Source organism: Mastomys coucha, unplaced genomic scaffold (assembly GCF_008632895.1).
Source record: "Mastomys coucha isolate ucsf_1 unplaced genomic scaffold, UCSF_Mcou_1 pScaffold9, whole genome shotgun sequence".
NCBI lineage: Eukaryota > Metazoa > Chordata > Mammalia > Rodentia > Muridae > Mastomys > Mastomys coucha.
Window position 1 is genome coordinate 20,511,738 of NW_022196915.1, and position 19,405 is coordinate 20,531,142.

Here is a 19,405-nt window from a genome sequence, read left to right on the forward strand (position 1 = left end):
CGTGTGTGTGTGTGTGTGTGTGTGTGTGTGTGTAGGCCATAAAACCAGAAAGGAGGTCGTGACTTGGCCAGGGAGAGAGAAGAGGAGGATAATAGAATATTCATAGTGAGAAAACAGAAACAGAACTATCTGAGGGAAGGCAGAGAGCCAGAAAGAGATGGGGAGGGACACGGGAGTGCAGTGGGGGAGTGCAGCAACTAACAACAAAGTCTGATGATCTAGATTCATGGAAATGCTAAAATGTCACCATTGCTCTATAGACTAACCTAAAAGCTAACTAAAAAAAAAAAAACCTAAATAAAAAAGGGAAAAATAAACTCAAAAAGAAAAAACCTACAAGCAGCCATAAACCAGGTCAGACCATTACTCTAACTGAGGGGGAGGAGGGGGACATCAGTTTTGTCCTTCAAACTGAATGACATTTTAAAGGACCAGTGGCTGGTGCTGAGCTGTGACCAAGCACAAGCAGTTTCGAGGAGCAGGAGAGAGTGAGCCCACACTCAGTCCCTCTGAAGAACACTGTGTCTACCAATCTTAGACCAAACTATGCTTGTGTTGACATCAATTCGACTCCTGAGCATTGTGCTGGGAATCAAGTGAGCACATGTAACCTAGGATACTAATAGTAGGTAGACAGATGATGTGTGTTCTAGAGTAGAGAACCAAGCAGCTAGGGAGAACGCCATCCTGCAGCATAACCAGATGGATTTCAATATGCTTGACAGCCATGATTCATTAGGTGCAAAATTTAAGTCTCACAGGATTCCAAATGGGTGAATACATACAACTCCAAATATCTACGTTCAATTGTTCAGAATGGTTTATAGTCATTCAAATAGTCACTATCGCAGACTTTTAGGACATTGTTCTTTTGTAGAAGGGCTAGAGAGACAGCTCAGAGGTTAAGGGCACTCATTGCTCTTGCAGAGGACTTAGGTTCAGTTCCCAGCACCCACGTGGTGGCTCACAACCACCTTTAACTCTAGTTCCAAGAGATGTAATATCATCTTCTGGCCTCTGAGGGCACTTGCACACATGTGGTACACATACATCTAGGCAGGCAAACTCATAAAAATAAAAACAAATAAATATTTTTTTATTAACCTTTAGAATTGTGAGACATTTTCTACACACACAACACATAATACTGGCCTAATCATAAGAGAAAAAAAAACCCACAAGAACACAGCTCTTTCTGTGTTAGTGATCAAGAAAGGCAAAAAGAATGCCCATCTGTATCCTTATTGTGAAGACAGCAGAGAAAAGAGGCTAGGCTTGGAATAAAGGTTTCCCTGTGAGGGCTAGCAGGCTAGCTAGCTAAGTGGGGAATCTCAGAGTCCAATCAAAGGCTTCCATTGGAAGCTTGAGGTGAGTTACTCTAGAATGCCTTTTCTCACAGTTAACTATGATTGGTAACAATCCAGTATAGGCTCAACTTTTTCTGAGACATGCTTTTAAATAACTGGGATTGGTTCTCAGGAAGCCACTGAGTTCAAGTGAGACATTCTCTTCTAAACTTTACCAGGGCCTTAATGACTAAAGTGAGTATTTAGTAACACCATTTTAGATTTCCCAGCAGAGTATTTTTGTTATAACATAAAAATCTTGAGCCTTAAATATATGTTGCCTATTGATGAAGTAATCCTCAATTTATGTTCTTAATTCATTAATTCTACATATACACCTTCAATTTGACTTTGTGTCCGATAACGCATTGGTGTTAGATATTGAATTGTGCCTCCCTGGAAAGGCATAGAGAGAAGACTCTGTCTTCGAGCCAGTGATGGAGACCTTGAAGGAGCCAGCCATTGACACCTAACTCTCAGACACTTAGCTTCCAAAGTTGAGAGAAAATAAATTTCTGTTGTTTCACGATCCCTGTTGGTGACAGCTCCAGAAAACCCACCCAGATATTTGATGCAGTTTTCATAGGGTAGACTCAAGTGAGTTAGATAAGTCACTGGCTTAGAAAGTCTCCAAGGGCTTTTAAAGCTTAAATCACATTAAAGATTGAAATAAATAAATTCCTGTTCTTCAGTTTGCAAGTGACACTCCCATTGGGTCTACAAAACCTATCAGCTTTCCCTCTGAGCAGGTCCATTGAAGCATTCACATGGGGTGGGCCTCTGAGCAGCATCAGGCTTTGAAGCCTGGAACTATGGGTTGCTGTCATCATGAAGGCAGAACACAAGGCATGTGTGAGATGGCCTCAGGAGTCCAGAGGCCAGACAGAACATTGCAGCAAAAGAGGCAGAGCTGGCACTGGCATACCCTGGTCTCTCTCTAACACTGATTTCCTTGTGTGATGAGATAGCACAAGTGTGGCAGTAAGTGTTCCTGGATCTCATTCCTTTCTCTTCATCAGTCAGAAGCTGAGGCCAACCCAACATAAATGAGGGTACGTCCTCTTCCTGGCTGGGGCAACAGCACACTCGCCACACCATGTGCCAAAAGGTGAGTCTGTAAGTTTTATCCCCAGAGCACCATTTAATGACGACCTCATCTTTGCAGGTCTATTTCAAGTGGTCAAGAGTCTCACTCAGTCATTAGACAACTTCTGACGGCTGCCGGTAAAGGCTTTTCTGTCTCCAAAAAAAAAAAAAAAAAAATCTCCAAATGATGGTTAACTTGACCCTGGCATAATTCAACTTCTGCAAATAAGTGGAAAGGAGCTAGTGCCAAGTCCCTGGCACAGCCACTGAGCAGCCTTGGAATGGTAGATGGCCATGACCTCAATCCTTGGCAGAGGGGTACAGGCTATAAGAGGTGCCAGAAAAGGGGAGGCATAGGATGCCTGGCGAGAGTATTTCCTTTTTGCCCAGGCCCAGGAGAGGCTAAAGTTCCTCCACCATTCAGTATAGAGTGTTGGGTGTGTGTTGCTTGAACTGGCCATGTCATCTTCTCTAAATGCCACCGAGACCTCATTTTTCACAGGACATCTTATTAGCATATGGTCATCAGGTTACTATCTCCAGGATATCTATCCTGACCCTTAACCATGAGAGCAACAACTCTTGTGACTCTCATCTCTTATTGGCTTAAGAGAAACCAAAGACCTTGGGCATAGTTCCACTTCAAATATTACTAGAAACTGATTTCTAGGATTGTAGTTGGACCTATAGTGAAATGGGAATGGTTAATTCGACATCTTCTGTATCTTACTGATCTTTATAACAGTTCCAGTTCCAGAAGCAGCAACTAAACTGCTTTGCCGATAAAAACTGAGTCCTGTAGGTCAAACACTTGCCCCATGATACCAAGCAGATGGATACTCCAGTATAGCTTCTCTGTTAGTTGGGGCCTATGACCCTCATGCTTGTCATGTAGAAGAAGCTAGAAAGAGAGAATCATATCTAAAAGAGACAGAAATGTGTAGAGAGGGACTCCAAGAATGACTTTGAAGGTGCCAAGAAAGCTACAAAGTCTTCCTCCCCCAAAGAAATGGGGACAGTCTCAACAACAGGCCCTGAAGATGATCAATGGACAATCTCAGCTGCATAACACCAGAACTTTGATTTGGAGACTTAGGTCCAATAGGAAGGCCAAGTCACATGTTGAAAAACTCAGGGTTTAAGATGAGGTGTGGCCTAATGACTTACTAGCCTTAAGAATGTCTGTGGTCCTCTCACCTCTTCCCCCACCTACAACATGAAAACAATACCCTGTATCTCCTACTGCTTTTGAGGGGATTTGCCCTCTGTCAGGCAGTTCCTCTTTACCACCCTACCCATGAAGAAGGCAAGTGTGCGCCAGGCTAGGCTCTCCCTCCAGCAGTCAGAGGTGTTGAAGCCACATGGAAACTGTAGATTCTACCACAGAGCTTTCCTTGTTTGAGTGAGCTGGATCTTTATTTTTCTTTTTACAAGCAGAGAACTTTTCATTAATTTGTGCCAGACCATATAATATATTCCTCAGCGTTCTTGTTTCATTTAATTTTCTGGATTTCCAAGAAAGCTTCACAATTTGGTTAGGTGAAGGGTCTCATGGAAAGAAGAGAAGTGAGAAATAGTTGCTTTGCTGCTACACTTCAGTTTAAGGATCTCATGAAGAGAAGAGTACAACTGTATGTGTGTGTGGTTTTCCTTAAAGGTCTACATCTAGACTCTCTCTAGATGATGTGAGTTTGGCAAGAACTCCACTCAGAAGTTCAATGATATATAATAAACACTTATTTATTTTATTGTGGATCATTAATCACCAGTTAAAGCCTTGGATGGTAAGGAGAGAAATACTTTTGAATAAATAATCACTGTAACTCCCTAGACATGTGGAGCAGAAAAGCCAAGCTCATACATCTGGAATATTCTCTTAGAGCAAGAGAAAAGAATCCTGCAGACCTGGTATATCAGAAAGAGGGACGTAAAAGCAAAAGAAAGCAATGAGATCCTGCTTGGAAGGTGGGGGACACTGAGAGCCTTGGCTTTCCATCCCAATATTGGCTTCACAAAGCTACTTCTGTGTGCTGGAGTGGTGCAGCACACACACAGAGAAAATCCTTCCAGCCAAGGTGGGTATAGGGCTGTAAGCCCCATTTCCCCCAACTCTGTGACACTGATGAAGTGACAACCCACACCTCTGAGAACCTGTTTCCTCACCCACAAAACAGGACTAAAAATAGTCCTGTCCTTGAGGGATGTATTTTAAGAAGTTGACACCTGCTAGGTGACTAAACCTCCATCAGTGTCACTATGACTATAATATGGAGGATGGGGGTAGAGATTGGGAGCTGCTGGTCAAAAGATGAAAAATTTAAATTAGATGGGAGAGATAAGTTGAAGAGGTTGACAATGGCTGCACGACTATATTTAATGACGTGATGGATTTTTGAAGTTTTAGGAGACATTCCAAGGCAGAAAGGATGGGCTTTACAATAGTATCTTTCACCTAATGGGCAGTGATATGTGAAGACAGGTTGCTCCCTCCTCAGATATTCTCTGGACAAATGTTCCTCAATCCGAGTTCCACATTCAAATCAGAGAAGGCTTCAGATATACTAAGCCTCCCAGCCTCGTGGCTGGCATTTTTCCAGAATCCCACGTATGACTTCAATGTGCATCAGGGTTGAAGATGCCTGAGCTAGGAACTTCAAAGCTACTGCTTAGAGTTAATCAAATTAGAGAAGGCCAGCGCTATGACAGTAGTCCAGGAGATTTGAATCTGAGGTCTAGCATGGTCTCCCCAGAGCCCACATAACACTGAGTTTCAGTTGCTTTTATCTTAGTTTAGGGTTTCTATTGCTGCGACAAAAAACACCATGACCAAAAAGCAAGTTGGGGAGAAAGGGTTTATTTGTCTTACACTTTCAGATCACAGTCCATTATTGGAGGAAGTCAGGACAGGAACTCAAGCAGTCCTATAACCTGGAGACAGGAGCTAATGCAAAGGCCATGGAGGGGTGCTGCTTACCGGCTTGCTCAGCCTGCTTTCTTATAAAACCCAGAACTACCAGCCAAGGAATGGCATCATCCACCATGGGCTGAGCCTTCACATTGATCACTAACTTTAAAAATGCCTTACAGCTGGATTTCATTGGGGGGCATTTCCTCAACTGAGGCTTCCTCCTCTCTGATGACTCTAGCTTGTGTTAAATTTACACACAGAAACAGCCGTTACACTTCTCTTCACGGATTCTGATGACTCTTGGGTGTCAACTGCAGCCTGGTACCCCCTAGATCCAGCTCAAGCATTGCTCCCCCAGCATAACTCCTCCATGAGGCCACTGGGCACAGAGGTGCCTGCATCCCTGATCCAGAATGCTGTTGGCATGGGTCACTTCTCTCACAGTGTTCATTCTTCTGTTCGGGACCTGCCCATCATTTGAATTTAAGCAGGAAAATTAAGAGTGAGGATTTGGGTCTGTCTGTTTTATTAAAGAGACAGACTCACAGCAGTTAAGTGACTACTTTCACATGTGAGTCTTCTGTCCTTTACCCCAGATGTGAGTCCTCCAGCCCAGACAGGAGACCCCTTGGCTATGAGTATTCCTTTGCTCAAATGGCCCCTTTCTCAGACTCTCCAAGACCCTTTGTACCATCTTGGCTACAGAGGTCCTCTGAGGTTCTGACTTGGCCTCTTGCTTTTTTCCTTAGGTCTGTCTCACTGGCTTTATTCCCTATGATTCTGATTTTCCATCTTTACTATGGAACTGGAGCCAGTACTGAAGCAAAGGAGCCGAGAAGCAGTGGCCCTGGGCAGTGCTGAATAGGCCTGACAACTACTCACTGGCTTCACGGACTCTGCTGACCATCACTGAGTATTCTATTCCAGATCACTGGCCTGAGGGAAACAGAAGTCAAGAATGAGCTGATGGCCAGAACCCAAGTTTCTGAGAGTCCAGTTTTGTGTAGAACCTGCAAGCTGCTCTGGCCTTAACTCTGGCCTTTTGAAACAAAAAAGGGAATCTTGTTTTGCCCAAAGGTATTCATCTCATTCAGATATGTGTATGTGTGTAGCTCTAAGTGACTATACATGCATGTAATGAGTTACACGAATACAAAAGAGCAGAGTAGATTACTTATCATTCTCCATCCAAGTTGATAATCTACCACCTTCAGGTCTTGACCATGTCAGAATGTCTAGGCAATCATCATGAGGCCCCTCCGTAACTGTGGCCAGAGATTTCTGAATAAGAGAGACAACCTGAAAACCATGATTACAAATACCATAATACTGGTGACTGGCACATTAATGTCATACACTAGTGCCGATATATGGTCTTTGTCCAGACACTCGGGGAACACTCAAGAGAAACTTATCCATGAGAAGCCAAACAATGCCAGTGCTAGGGAAAAGGGGTTCCTCTATGGAACAAACTCTCATCTCTTCCAAAAGGACCAAGCATAGGGGTTGGGACAGAATTTTCAACCCTAGAAGCCAGCTCTGTTTTGGCCTTGGCCTGGCATGAATTAAAAATGGACACCACACAAAGAGAGTAAGGCTTGAAACATAGCTTTCCTCCCAGGAAATGATCCCCCCTGCCAGCTTCAACAGTTATTTGTAGCCTTGGCCTTGGGCCACCAGTAATAAAACATAAAACACCCAGAGTCCCAGATCAACAGGCAGAGAAAGCCAGGGACTATGGTGGGTTCCTGTCTGGCCTGAAAGTTCTGTGGACTGATTCTGTTTCCTTTTACAGATTTTCCCTAGGTCCCTCTGTGGGGACTTCTGTGCATAGCACAAGCAGGGGCAGGGCATTTCAGATCTCTACACAGGGAAATGGGGGTACTCAGCTATGACAAATGGCATGATCCCAAGCATTTCCCCAAGTCACTGGGCGTTTCAGGAACTGAGCAGCCATCAGTAGGTAATCTCTACTCCATGAGCTCTGTGCTTAAAATTACAGTTTGGAAATGTGGGAAGGGCTAGCACCATCAGGTACCCCAATGGGCCAAAAATATTAAAGCCACTGATGGGGTGACAGCTGCTTTCCTGCTCCAATCAATAGAAGTGGTCCCAGTGTTTACAAAGTGATTCTCATGTGGCTTGTTGGGCTTGTTCTAGTCATTTATTTCTGTGCAATGAGCTATCCCAAAATGTAGAGATTTAAAATACGTATCTCACTCTTCCATGGTTGGGTTAAGTGACTGGGCTCAGCTGAGTGGTTCTCTAACTCTTACCTAGACTAGACTCCCAAGATTTCCTTTTCCCCTTTTCCCTGGTGACTCAGGCTAGCTGGGAGTTGCTCTCAATACTATGTGGCTCCCTTGGACTCCCTCACAATGAATGTGGTTGCTTCATAAGAGTTGGACTTCTTACCACTTGTCAAGCTTATTGTGCATTAGATGCAGATGTGAGTAATGGGAAGTAAAGCTTATAGGAGAGCTGTTTCTACTACAAGCAGAAAGAGAGGGACCACAATTGGGGGTAATTTGCAAACATTAGTTTCTTACTGTAGTTGTCATGAATACAAAAAGGAAAAAGTGGCCAGCAGGGTTCAGTGGGTACATCACCTCCAACTGACACACTAAGACTCCTGGAACCCTGAAAGTTCTGGTCAGATACCCAAGTCCCTAGGTCAGCAGCCATCACAGAGATGTGATTTATTGTTCTAACAACATTTTTTGTTCCTTGTTTCCATATAACTTATTCTTCTGTTGCCATACCAACTTCCTAGGACTGGTCCTTGCCTCTGTTTTCTGCATCTCTTTCTCTTCACTGCCTCTGTGCCTCCAGAACAATCTTCACAAGACATTCTCCCTCATGACACTTTAGAGAGAAATTTTCAGCAGATATGAAATGTCACACCCAAGTGAGAGGCCCAGGGCTAAGAAAATGTGTCTGTACCCATGCGGTCAAAAGTCTTGGAGTCTCTCGTGGGGATTCTTGTCCTGGACCCTTACATAGGAGCCTCTCTCCTTTTGGTCCCTAAACACCATGAACTGCTGTATTTATATTTTTTTGGTGTCATATGTAAACACAATTGATATAATCATACAACTCACCTTTTAAAGTACACAACCTGGTGTTTCTTAGTGTGTTCCTTTTCTACCTAAATTCCTCAGTTTGGGGAAATCTCTCTCATATCTATCCCTCCAACCTCACTCCACTTCCTCTTCCGGAACTATCGTCTATCAGTGTACACACTGGGCAGTCATGAGGACTTTTAGTGACAGGAACTCCGCTGTCATGCTTTCCATTCCTTTATATCAAGTCATGGCCTTTCTTTAAACCTGAAGTTTGAAAAGGCATGTTATTACTTTGGAGAACAAAGCAGAAAGTCCAGGAAAAGACATTATAGGCATGAGTCTGTGCTGACTTTATCTCCTGAAACCGTTTGGAAACAGGAGGAAAAAAATGAAAACTGCATGTGACAAAACTAGAAAACAGGCTCACAGATTTGAGTCACAGTAAGTGATGCAAGTCACACAGCTGTATAGGAACATCTCTTTACCAAGGTTTGGGACACACCAAGAGCTTAATACCATAGCATGTGGTGGGCAGAGAGCATACGAAAAATCACAGACGTGGGTTTTGTAACGATGTGGGTACAATGGAGTGGTGGTTTGAATAGGTTTGGCTTGCATAGATTCATGTCTCCCAATGCTCGGCCCAGGGAGTGCACTATTAGGAGGTGTGGCCTTGTTGGAGTAGGTGCGCCACTATGGGGGTGGGCTTTGAGATCTCCTAATGCTCAAGGTCTGCCCAGTGTGGAGAAGCCCTCCTCTTGGCTGCCTGCTGAAGTCCCTCCTCTTGCTGTCTGTGGATCAACTCTTGGCTCCTCCAACACCATGTCTGCCTGCATGCTGCCATGCTTTCCTTCATGATGATAATGGACTAAATCTCTGAAACTGTAAGCCAGCTCCAATTAAATGTTTGCCTTTACAAAAGTCACCTTGGTCATGGTGTCTCTTCACAGCAATGAAACCTGAAGATACATGACATATATCGTAGGCAAAATGTGCTGTTAAGACTTCCAGAACAGGAGAAGGAAGGGAACCGTAAAATCCAGTAGATGTAGGTGTAGATCAATTCTATGTGCATGCAATGATATTAAGAGCTTATCCTAAATCTGAAAGGGCTCCTGACCCAACACAGGCAGATGTCAGAGTACTGATGAGGCTCTGTTCACAGTCAACAAGCCAAAACCAACAAGGCAAACAATCCTTTAACTGGCAGTTTAGAAAGGAAGGAAAGATTTCCTTCACCTTTAAGTAATGAGCAAGAAGAACCTAGGGTCATATCCACACAAAGACATCAGTAAGAGCAAACAAAGGAAGGAAAAGTGGAACCCACACATGAGAGAGATACAGCTGCAGCATTCTGTCACCCAAGTAAATGAGAGTACCCCTAACCACAAGAGCAGCAAATTTAAATCATATCTCTGAAATCAGGGATTACAGAAGAGGTGTGAAGGCTTGAAGAAAAGAGTATAAGACAGACAAAAGAAAGGTTAAAAACACAAACTATGGTGATAAAGCTAAACTTCATAGAAAGAAGTTAAACAAGACTCATACAGAACAAGACCAGGACAAGAGATGAGACCCAGCAGGTAGACTGCTTGCCTGACTTGACAAGCATGAATCTCAGGGTGTTATTGACAAGCATAAATGCCCAGGTGTGATTGACAAACATAAATACCTGGGCATGATCCCCAGCTCCGCAGAAAACTCGGCAGTAGTTAATAACCTGTAATACCAGTACTCAAGAGGGAGGCAGAAATATTAGGACTTCAAGGTTATCTTCATCTACATAGTGAATTTAAGGACAATATAGGACACAAAAGACTGTCTCCAGAAAGGAAAAGATGGTGGAGAAGACTGGATGTTGTTGACTGTGTAAGCAGTAAAATGGACGGAATTGATAAAATGCAAGAAATTGCCAACACTGAAGGTTGTTTCCCAGAGGCTGAACTTCTTGAGTCACAAACTCTCTGTTAGACCCTGGCAAAATTCCTGTATCACACGAATGTTAAGAAGCCCTTGGGTTTGTGGGGGGCATAATTTGTTACATAATCAGCAACCAATACAAGACTCAAGCATTATTTTGTGTAACATGAAAGACAGTTTCAGACTTGCCACTCTTCAAAGATCAGCCCTGGTCTCAGAGAGGGTCCTGCCAGACTGTACTTGTGTGCACAAGCTTGCATTCACATGCATGTGGGCACACACACATGTACAGAAATGTGTCAGAGAGAATGTAATTATCATTTATCTCCAGTAATCTCCCATCTCACCTGGAAAGATTTTTGTATATATGTTCTATTGATGGAGAGTATGTATGTTTGGGTATGTGTGAGAAAGGAATCAGTATTTAACCAAGGTAAGAAAGATGGGAACCTCAATTATTGAGTCATGGCTTCCACATAGCTACTAAAATATAATTATCCTTTACTAAAAACTGAAATAAAATAAAAAATAAAAACAACTTTAAAAAACTTTGATAGATTACTTATAAATCATATAATGCATTCCAATCTCTCTCTCTCTCTCTCTTTCTCTCTCTCTCTCTTTCTCTCTCTCTCTCCCTATGCTGTCATATCTGCCCTATGTCTTCTCAACCTCCCCCACAAAACAAAGCAAAACAAAACTCTCAACATGGATGCTATGGTGTGCCCCACAGTAGACCTTTTGCTTAAACAGCTTTACTTGCAAATGTTCATTGCCATGAGTCATTGGTCTGGTTCAAGGCCCCTGGCTTCTGTTGCACTCTCAGTACTGGATCCTCACCAGGACTCCTCTCAGATATCCTGATGTTGCCTTGTGTCATGGAGATCCTGCAGCTTATATCTGCAGAACCTGCCCCTTCATGTACTCCAGCAGTTCACAGATGGGGTGGGTTAGTTGGTCAGCCAGCCAGCTCACTTATGCCCATGCCACCAGGGCCAGCTCTTCTGTTTTGCCCAGCAAGGGGCAGGAACAGTTCTCCCACTCTCATACCCTTAGGTTCTCTCTCCTGTGCCCAGACAATCAGAGCTAGCTCTACTGTGCTTCCCAGACAAGGTGCTGGGCCTGTTCCCCCAAGTGCTGCAGCCAGTAAGGGGGCAGGCCCAGCTCTCCAGCACCAATGCCACCCGAGCTAACTGTCCCATGCTTCCCCAATGAGAGGTGGGGCCAACTCTCCCAAGTGTGGTGGCTGGCAAGGGGCAGGGCAAGCATAGTGCTTAGACTTCAACATGGCTTTAGGCAGTGGTCCAGATCAGGGCATCTGCCCCTCCTTTCATGGTAACATGGGCCAAGGGCATCAACACAGACCCCAGCTACAGATTCAGACGTGCCCTCAGCTGCAGCACAGGTCACACATATCAGTCTGCCTCCCTCCCCTCACTAGTACAGCCCTGGGACACTGACATAGTCTCAGGCAGCAGCCCAGACTACTGACATTTAGATAGCCCTTAGTGGCAGCATGTGCCCAGATATCACAATGACTCCAGGTGGTTGAGCAGGCTCTTCATATCCAGCTGTTCCTGGCCTTTGCCATGTCTCCAGTTCTACCTCTCTCCATGGTGCATGACCCCTGGCTTCACTTTCTTTCCCATCTCTCCATTGCATGCTCCATCTTTCCCATATCTCCATCACATACTCACTCATCATGATGGCACCCACTATGGGCCCTGGACTGACGGTTGTTGTCTCTCTCTTCCAGCCACGTAGGCTGCAGGGCCCCAGGACAGGTGCCAAAAGGCATCTTTTATAAAATAATACCATGTAAACAGTTAGAAAATAGCAAAAATTTTAGTTGCTGATAGTAATGTGACAAAATTTTTGTTACATTTTTTTTCCAGGGTAGCCTCTTTTACTTTTGCAGTTGCCTCCAGTGAATACAGCTTTCATCTTGCACAGCACATTTAATGCTTTTGTATTTTTAACTCTTCATAAATTTTGCTTTTATGTCTGACTACATCCAAGTGTGTGTATGCCTAGCTTGTGGGTTGTTTCCATGTGGTAGGAGAAGAGGAGAGGGGATGGGATTAGCCTCTGCAGAGAACTCCTACTCCCTACATGCACATACGCATCTTTATACAAAGCCTTCAGGGCGATAGTCTCTAGAAATAAAGTTTGCTTTTTTTCTTCAAAAACATCAATTTAAAATAACATGAGACTAATTAATTTTAACAAATTTTGTTCGTGGGGAAGAATAAGGAAAAAACGTGTTCTAAGAACTGACAGCTCTTGGGATCAAAAGTGATTCAACTCTGCCCTATTATATAAGCCAGTTGTATTTATATAGAGAGAAAAAGAAATGGCACACAGAAAGTCTGGTTGGTATGGTTGTTTCTATATGGCAGACATTTCCCTTATTTGGCAGGTCAGTTTGATCTCTGATTGGCTGGAGGCTCAGTTGCTGTGATTAGCTTATATGCAGTTGCTTGGTTAGAAAAGTTCAAGTTAAGCTACAGTTTCTTTGCATACCTAAACTGTTTGCAGATCCTTAAGTACAAGGGGTGGTTTGGGCCAAACTTTATCAACCATTTAGAGAGATAGGTTTAAGCTATAAATAACTGTTTAGCATTTGCTTTCCTTGCTAGTGAGGTTTAAGCATCTGCTGCCTGCACTTCCATTTGTTAATTTCAATCACAGACTGAGCCAGTTTTCTGACTATGACAATGAAGCTCAGAGACTCTACATTAAGATCTGTCTAACCTCCACTAAATGACCTTCCCTGTGGGTGGGAAGGGCTGGACACAGCTCCCCAGAAGATCTACCAGACCTTTGTAGCTCAGACATTTATTCTTCACTCAATGTTGAGTCCATCCAGGTTTCCTCCTCGGTTCTCTGATGGGGCAGACTCTGAAGTTTGTTACCATTCTGGTTCCTTGACTTCCAGACTCTGGTTCTAGAATTCCAGCTAGCTCTGAAAGTCCTCTCAAACCTTTCATATCCCAACAAAACCAATTCTTTGGGACTTAGGGGATCTCTAATCCCTTCTTCAGAGCCTCCTAGCACATAACCATTCAGAGTGGATCCAATGGAGAATCCTGTCTGCCTCAGTGGGGTTCCATGAACAGAGATGATCACATTTATCAATGAATTAAAGGCTTCATTTAGCCTGCCTGAAGGCATGCACGGAGAGAAGTTTTCTTGGGCAAAATTAATTATTGCATCAGAAGTAAAAACATGCTCTCATGTTAGTCTTGGGAGAGTGCAGGCGTCGGCAAGCCTTCCTGTAAGTTTCATTGCCAGTAATGACATTTTCCACAATCTTGAAACTGTCAGGTTATTTTCATTCTTTTAATACTCCTCATGTAACTGGTGAAGGAGCCTATCAAAGGGAAACTTTGGTATCAATTTTTATAAACTCAGGAGTTGTACAATATTTTGAAAAGTCCTTGAAAAGCCAAATCATCCTAACAAATCCTGAGTGCTAAACACTTGGCCCAGATTTCCACAGAAAGAACTTCCCTTGCCTTCCAGAACAAGCTGTCTTAGGGCTTAGACTCTGCCCTGGGATCTAGCAGTTCACTTGGAAGAGTATCTACATTCTACTGCCTGCTGCCTCTTTCTCTCCTGCCATGGATTTTCCAACCCAGGATTTATACAAAAGTCACCCAGGAAACTGTAAGGATCCCAAGGTCCTCATCACACCCAGACTAAAAAATCAGACCTAGGGAGGAGCCAGAGGTCTGCTTTGTAATGCTCCCAGCCCAGGAGATGACAGTGTAATGTCAGAATTGAAACCCAAGACTCTGCCCTGCTAATCCACAAAATGCTGTCCCTTGAACCAGGCTCTATACATCTAGTTGATATCTCTACACATACTTGAATGTTAGAATCTCCTGGAAAGATTAAATAACCCCCTAAAGTCTGGACCCCACCTTCATAGGTCCTGATTAAATTGATTTGGGACTCCCTAGGGCTGTCTGTGTACAGTGCCAAGGGTCACCCAGCTCAAGTCAATCAATCTTTCATGAGCCTTTTCTTGCTTTAGGAACTCAAAGCAACTAAGAGTGGCAAGCAATATTTGCATATGTAAATATAGTACCTTTCAATTGCTTAACAGACTTCTGAGTTCAGGCTCCTAAATTCAATGGCTTCCTCCTGTGGATCCTCAGTGCCTGAGAGGGCAGTCCCTTTGATCTCTGAGCAGTATGAATTTCAAAGACACACTTCTGGTTCTGGGTCTGGAGGTAGGGAGGGTAGAGGAGTGACACTTGGAAAGGTGCCAGCTCTCCTAGACGGTTATTCGGTCAGTGGTACACATACATGAAAGAATTATGGGGCCTTGGGACCTTGACCCCCTCACTCCACCTCTGCATCCTTGATCATGAGTATAAGTCATTTTCTACCACATACTCCAGAGAGAATGTGCTGCCTCAGATGGAAGAACAAGCAATGTGTAATGGCAAGCCACTGGGAAACGAGGAGAGCTCAAATGGAAAGAGATTTAAAAAAAAAAGACCAGAAGATGTGTACAAAATCAGAAACTATATGATTTGTAGTATCTAGGTGGATCAATGGCTGTTAACTTGAGATTTGTGTTCAAAGAGAAACAACCCCAACTGGAAACATCACTTCTCATCTTCTAATCCATACCCTGGTGTGGTATTCCTTTACAAGTAATCCTGGTCAAAAACAAGCTATATCACCTCATACCACATCTCTCAGATTCAATATAAAACTCACTTAAGAAGTCCAAAATCCCCTAGGGTGTATTGTCATTTTGCAACATAAGTTTTTCCTGACTCCACATTTTGTCTGGTCACTGAATTTGTTCCCTGATGATGACAAGAATTTGGAAATGCTGAATCAAGGAGTCCCTGTCTGGTCTCTCTATTTTTGAGACCTTCACAGCCTTCACTACAAGGAACAGTAAGACCACTAGATTATTACTGGATCTTCCAGAACCAAAAGCCAAAACAAATGTTGTCTTTTTATAAAAATAATTGTTTTGGGCATCATGTAGTGATCAGAAACTTGGGGATGCTCCAAACAATGTTTCAATAAAGTACGACCTCGTATAGAAGAAGTTTAGGGAGATAATTAGTTCTCCAACAGGACTAAATTATGCTGAGAGTTCTATTGCCTGTGGCCTTAGACGTAAATGGAAGAATGGCTCTCAAACATGAACATCTTCCAGAGTCCTGAGTGGTTCTTCTCTTGAGAATGGGCTACACTAGTGACATTTTGAGAGGCATAATAAGGTAGAAGCAACAGCCAAAGATCTCCAATACTGGATTGAAAGAAGCAGTATAGCTTCTATCTGGGTCTCATTGGCAATTTGCCCATAGGATGCTCCCCAACCCACACATGGAAAGTCCAACCACGTGGAGAGGTCACAGGGAGGTGTTGATAGCCTCAGCAGAATATCTTCTCAAAGACCCACAGCAACAACTAGCCAGGTCCTGCCTGGCTGAGTTCTCACATACTCCTGCCCCTTCTCAGGGTAACCTTTGGCTACAACATCACAGTAGCACAAATGAGAACCAGCAGCAGAGACAACCAGAGCCAAATGGGTAGAAATCTCAAAGTGTTCCTTCATGTACTAAATTTGGTTGGATATTCAACTGAGACACTTTATAGACCTCCAGGCCTAGACTTTGAGTATTCCTGACTAAGACACAGAGCTTGTGCAGAGTTCATAAATTTTTAAGTGTGGCTTCCTCTCATTTCTTCCCTTAGGTTCATCCCCGGACTTTCTACTCTGTCCCAGGTAAATGCAATTTTATCTAACGAGATTTTCTCATGGGTCCCACACAGGGACAATGATAATAGCTAATAAGCAGAGAACATAACTTCAGGTCACACCTGCTCATGCCAGTGTCTGCCTGATGTGATGACTTCTTCTTTAGTTGATTTCAAGAACAGTTCTCAGATTTGAGGCCAAAACTCTAAGCCCTTCAAATCTACCCCACCTCACATCCCACAAGGCAGGTGGGAATTTGACACCCACCTCTGTGGCATGTTCTGGAACATTCCTTGTACTACTATTCTGCATCATCTACCATCTTGGGATCTGATGCAATTTTATCTCTGCTACTCTATTTTTATGGTAATTGTTTTGAAATTATAATATAATTACATCATTTCCTCCTTCCAACCTTGCCCATGATTCCCCTTGTTCTCTTTCAAATTCATAGTCTCTTTTTCTTTAATTGTTGTTGTTGGATGTCTGTGTGCATTTTCCTAAATACATAATTACAATCTACTATATGTATATATGTATCACTATATATATATATATATATATATATATATATATATATAACTCAGAGATTACTACTTGGTATTGAACCAACTTGGGGGTAGATGAGTACCGTAGTGAGATGTTTGATTTCTTTAAAAACCCAGTTATATTGAGTGAACATATTCTTTGTTTTAATCACAGGTATGGGATAAAGTGCTACTTCAGATTGTCCACAGCAGCTGACTGATTTGTCTCATGCTCTGGCAGGGGTATGATTCTGCCAGCTGAAGATAGCTTACATTTGGAATTCTGGGGACTTTTGAGAGAGTATAAAATGCCAGAGTCCCAAGACAGGCGGGGGCTGTTGCTCCTGCTGATGCTGTTGCTGTTGCTGTTTGCTGGATTGCTAGTTGCTGCTTGGAGATATTCTCACAACAAAGACTGAACTTGTCCCAAGGTACTCAAGGCCCCTAATCAGTGGGAAGCAGTCTAATGATATTGATGCCCCCTTTTCCTATCTAACCTTCTTTCTCTTCTATCTAGTCGGGGGAGGAGTTGGAAAGACATGGGTGGTAGAGGAAAAAGACCTCATTAAAGTAGTCAAAAAGTCTGGCTACAGGAGTCTTCCCTGAGGGGATCATTTCTCACTCTTAGCATCCCCTAGTTTCCCAGAGTTCTTTGTCTAGGTTGAGTCCTCACAAACATCCCTGCTTCCAATTCTGTATTAAAATGTCTGTCAATGTTCTACTTGTATAGGAATTGTTTAGCAACTATGTTGATGAGACTTTACGAGTGTAGCCTCTCTGACATTCCTAGGAGACACAATCTCAGAGCAAACTTGTTGTTTCTCTGGTTCTCACAACCCTTTGATCCCTTCTTTGGCAATGATCCCTGAGCCTCATCTGCAGGAACTGTGTTGTAAATGTGTTGGTTGGGACTAGGCGCCACACTGATCTCTTACTCTCTGCATTTTTATTAGCTTAACAGTCTCTGTCCATTGTCCACTTCCCTCATCTTTGATAAGTGGTTATCCACATTTATCTGTGTACATAAGGACAACTATTTATGCCTTCCGGCCTCTCTGGGCTAGTGTCTTGAGCGGACCTTGGGCACAAGCTCTGCAGCCAGTCCCACAACACCCAGAGGAAGCTCCACTACCAGGTGCTCTGACATTCTCAGAATCAAAGCTGAGGAGGACTCAACATCTGTCCCAACACCAGGAGTAACTGGTACCTGCAGGACCAGGCACACAGGAACTCCACCAGCAGAGTGGCTCCAGTTCCTTCCTGCCTCTCTGGGCTGGTGTCCTGAGCAGACCTTGGGCACAAGCTCTGCAGCCAGTCCCATAATACTCAGAAGAAGCTGCTGCACTCCCAGGTCCTCTAAAAAGTCCAGGGTCACAGGATCTCAGAATCACAGGATCACAGAGACAGCCTGACTCTGAGGAGTTCTGATACAACCAGGATCACAGGAAGGACTGACTCCAGTCAGATTTAGGAAGGGCAGGTAGCACTAGAGATAACCAGATGTCAGGGGTGGGGGGGGCAAGCATAAAAAAATAAAAAACACAAACCAAGGTTACTTGGTATCATCAGAACCCAATTCTCCCACCATAGCAAGTCCAGGACACAACCATCACACTGGAAACGCAAGATTCAGATATAAAATCACTTATCATGATGATGATACAGGACCTTAAGAAAGACATAAATAGCACCCTCAAAGAAATACAGGAGAACACAGGTAAAGAGCTAGAAGATCTTAAAGAGAAAACACAAAAATCCCTTAAAGAACTACAGCAAACACAATCAAACGGGTGAAGGAAATGAGCAAAACCATCCATAATCTAAAAATGGAAATAGAAACAATAAAGAAATCAGAAAGAGAGACAACCCTGGAGATACAAAACCTAGGAAAGAAATCACGAGTCATAGATGCAAGCATCACCAACAGAATACTCAGAGATAGAAGAGTGAATCTCAGGGGCAGAAGACACCATAGAAAACATTGACACAACAGTCAAAGAAAATGCAAAAAGCAAAAAGCTCCTAACCCAAAACATCCAGGACACAATGAAAAGACCAAACCTAAGGATAATAGGTATAGAAGAGAGTGAAGACTCCCAATGTAATGGGCCAGTAAATATCTTCAACAAAATTATAGAAGAAAACTTCCCTAACCTTAAGAAAGAGATGCCCATGAACATACAAGAAGCCTACAGAACTCCAAATAGACTGGAACAGAAAAGAAATTCTTCCTGTCACATAATAATAAAAACACCAAATGCACTTAACAAAGAAAGAACTTTAAAAGCAGTAAGGGAAAAAAGGCAAGTAACATATAAAAGCAGGCCTATCAGAATTATGGCAGACTTCTGAAAGCTAGAAGATCCTGGGCAGATGTCATACAGACCCTACAAGAACACAAATGCCAGCCCAGGCTACTATACCCAGCAAAACTTTCAATTACCATAGATGAAGAAAACAAGATATTCCATGACAAAACAAAATTTACACAATATCTTTCCACAAATCCAGCTCTACAAAGGATAATAGATGGAAAACATCAATATAAGGAGCAAAACTACACCTTAGAAGAAGCAAGAAGGTAATCTTCAACAAATCCACACAAATCTAATTCCATCTCTTACAACAAAAACAACAAGAAGTGACAATTACCTTTTCTTAATATCTTAATATGAAAATTAATATTACCAACATATACTAAGCGATTGAAACCCAAAAATGCGAGGAATCAGAAATTTGTTGATTGTCATTCAATGGTCTCTCTAATTTGATAATTGGAGGAATAGGTCCAATATTGTACAATCTATATATACTTTCAG

At 43.0% G+C, this 19,405-nt stretch overlaps 1 long non-coding RNA gene across 1 annotated transcript in view; it reads right to left on the reverse strand.

The window, feature by feature from the left end:
- The window catches only part of LOC116084927, a 20,876-nt gene extending 7,642 nt beyond the window's left edge, over positions 1-13,234 (reverse strand). The window contains exons 1-2 of the long non-coding RNA XR_004116319.1: positions 13,147-13,234; positions 12,023-12,123 (exon numbers count right to left, since the gene is read on the reverse strand). This is a non-coding gene — a long non-coding RNA (uncharacterized LOC116084927). The remainder of the gene's footprint in view (positions 1-12,022; positions 12,124-13,146) is intronic.
- Positions 13,235-19,405: the final 6,171 nt, after the last annotated feature.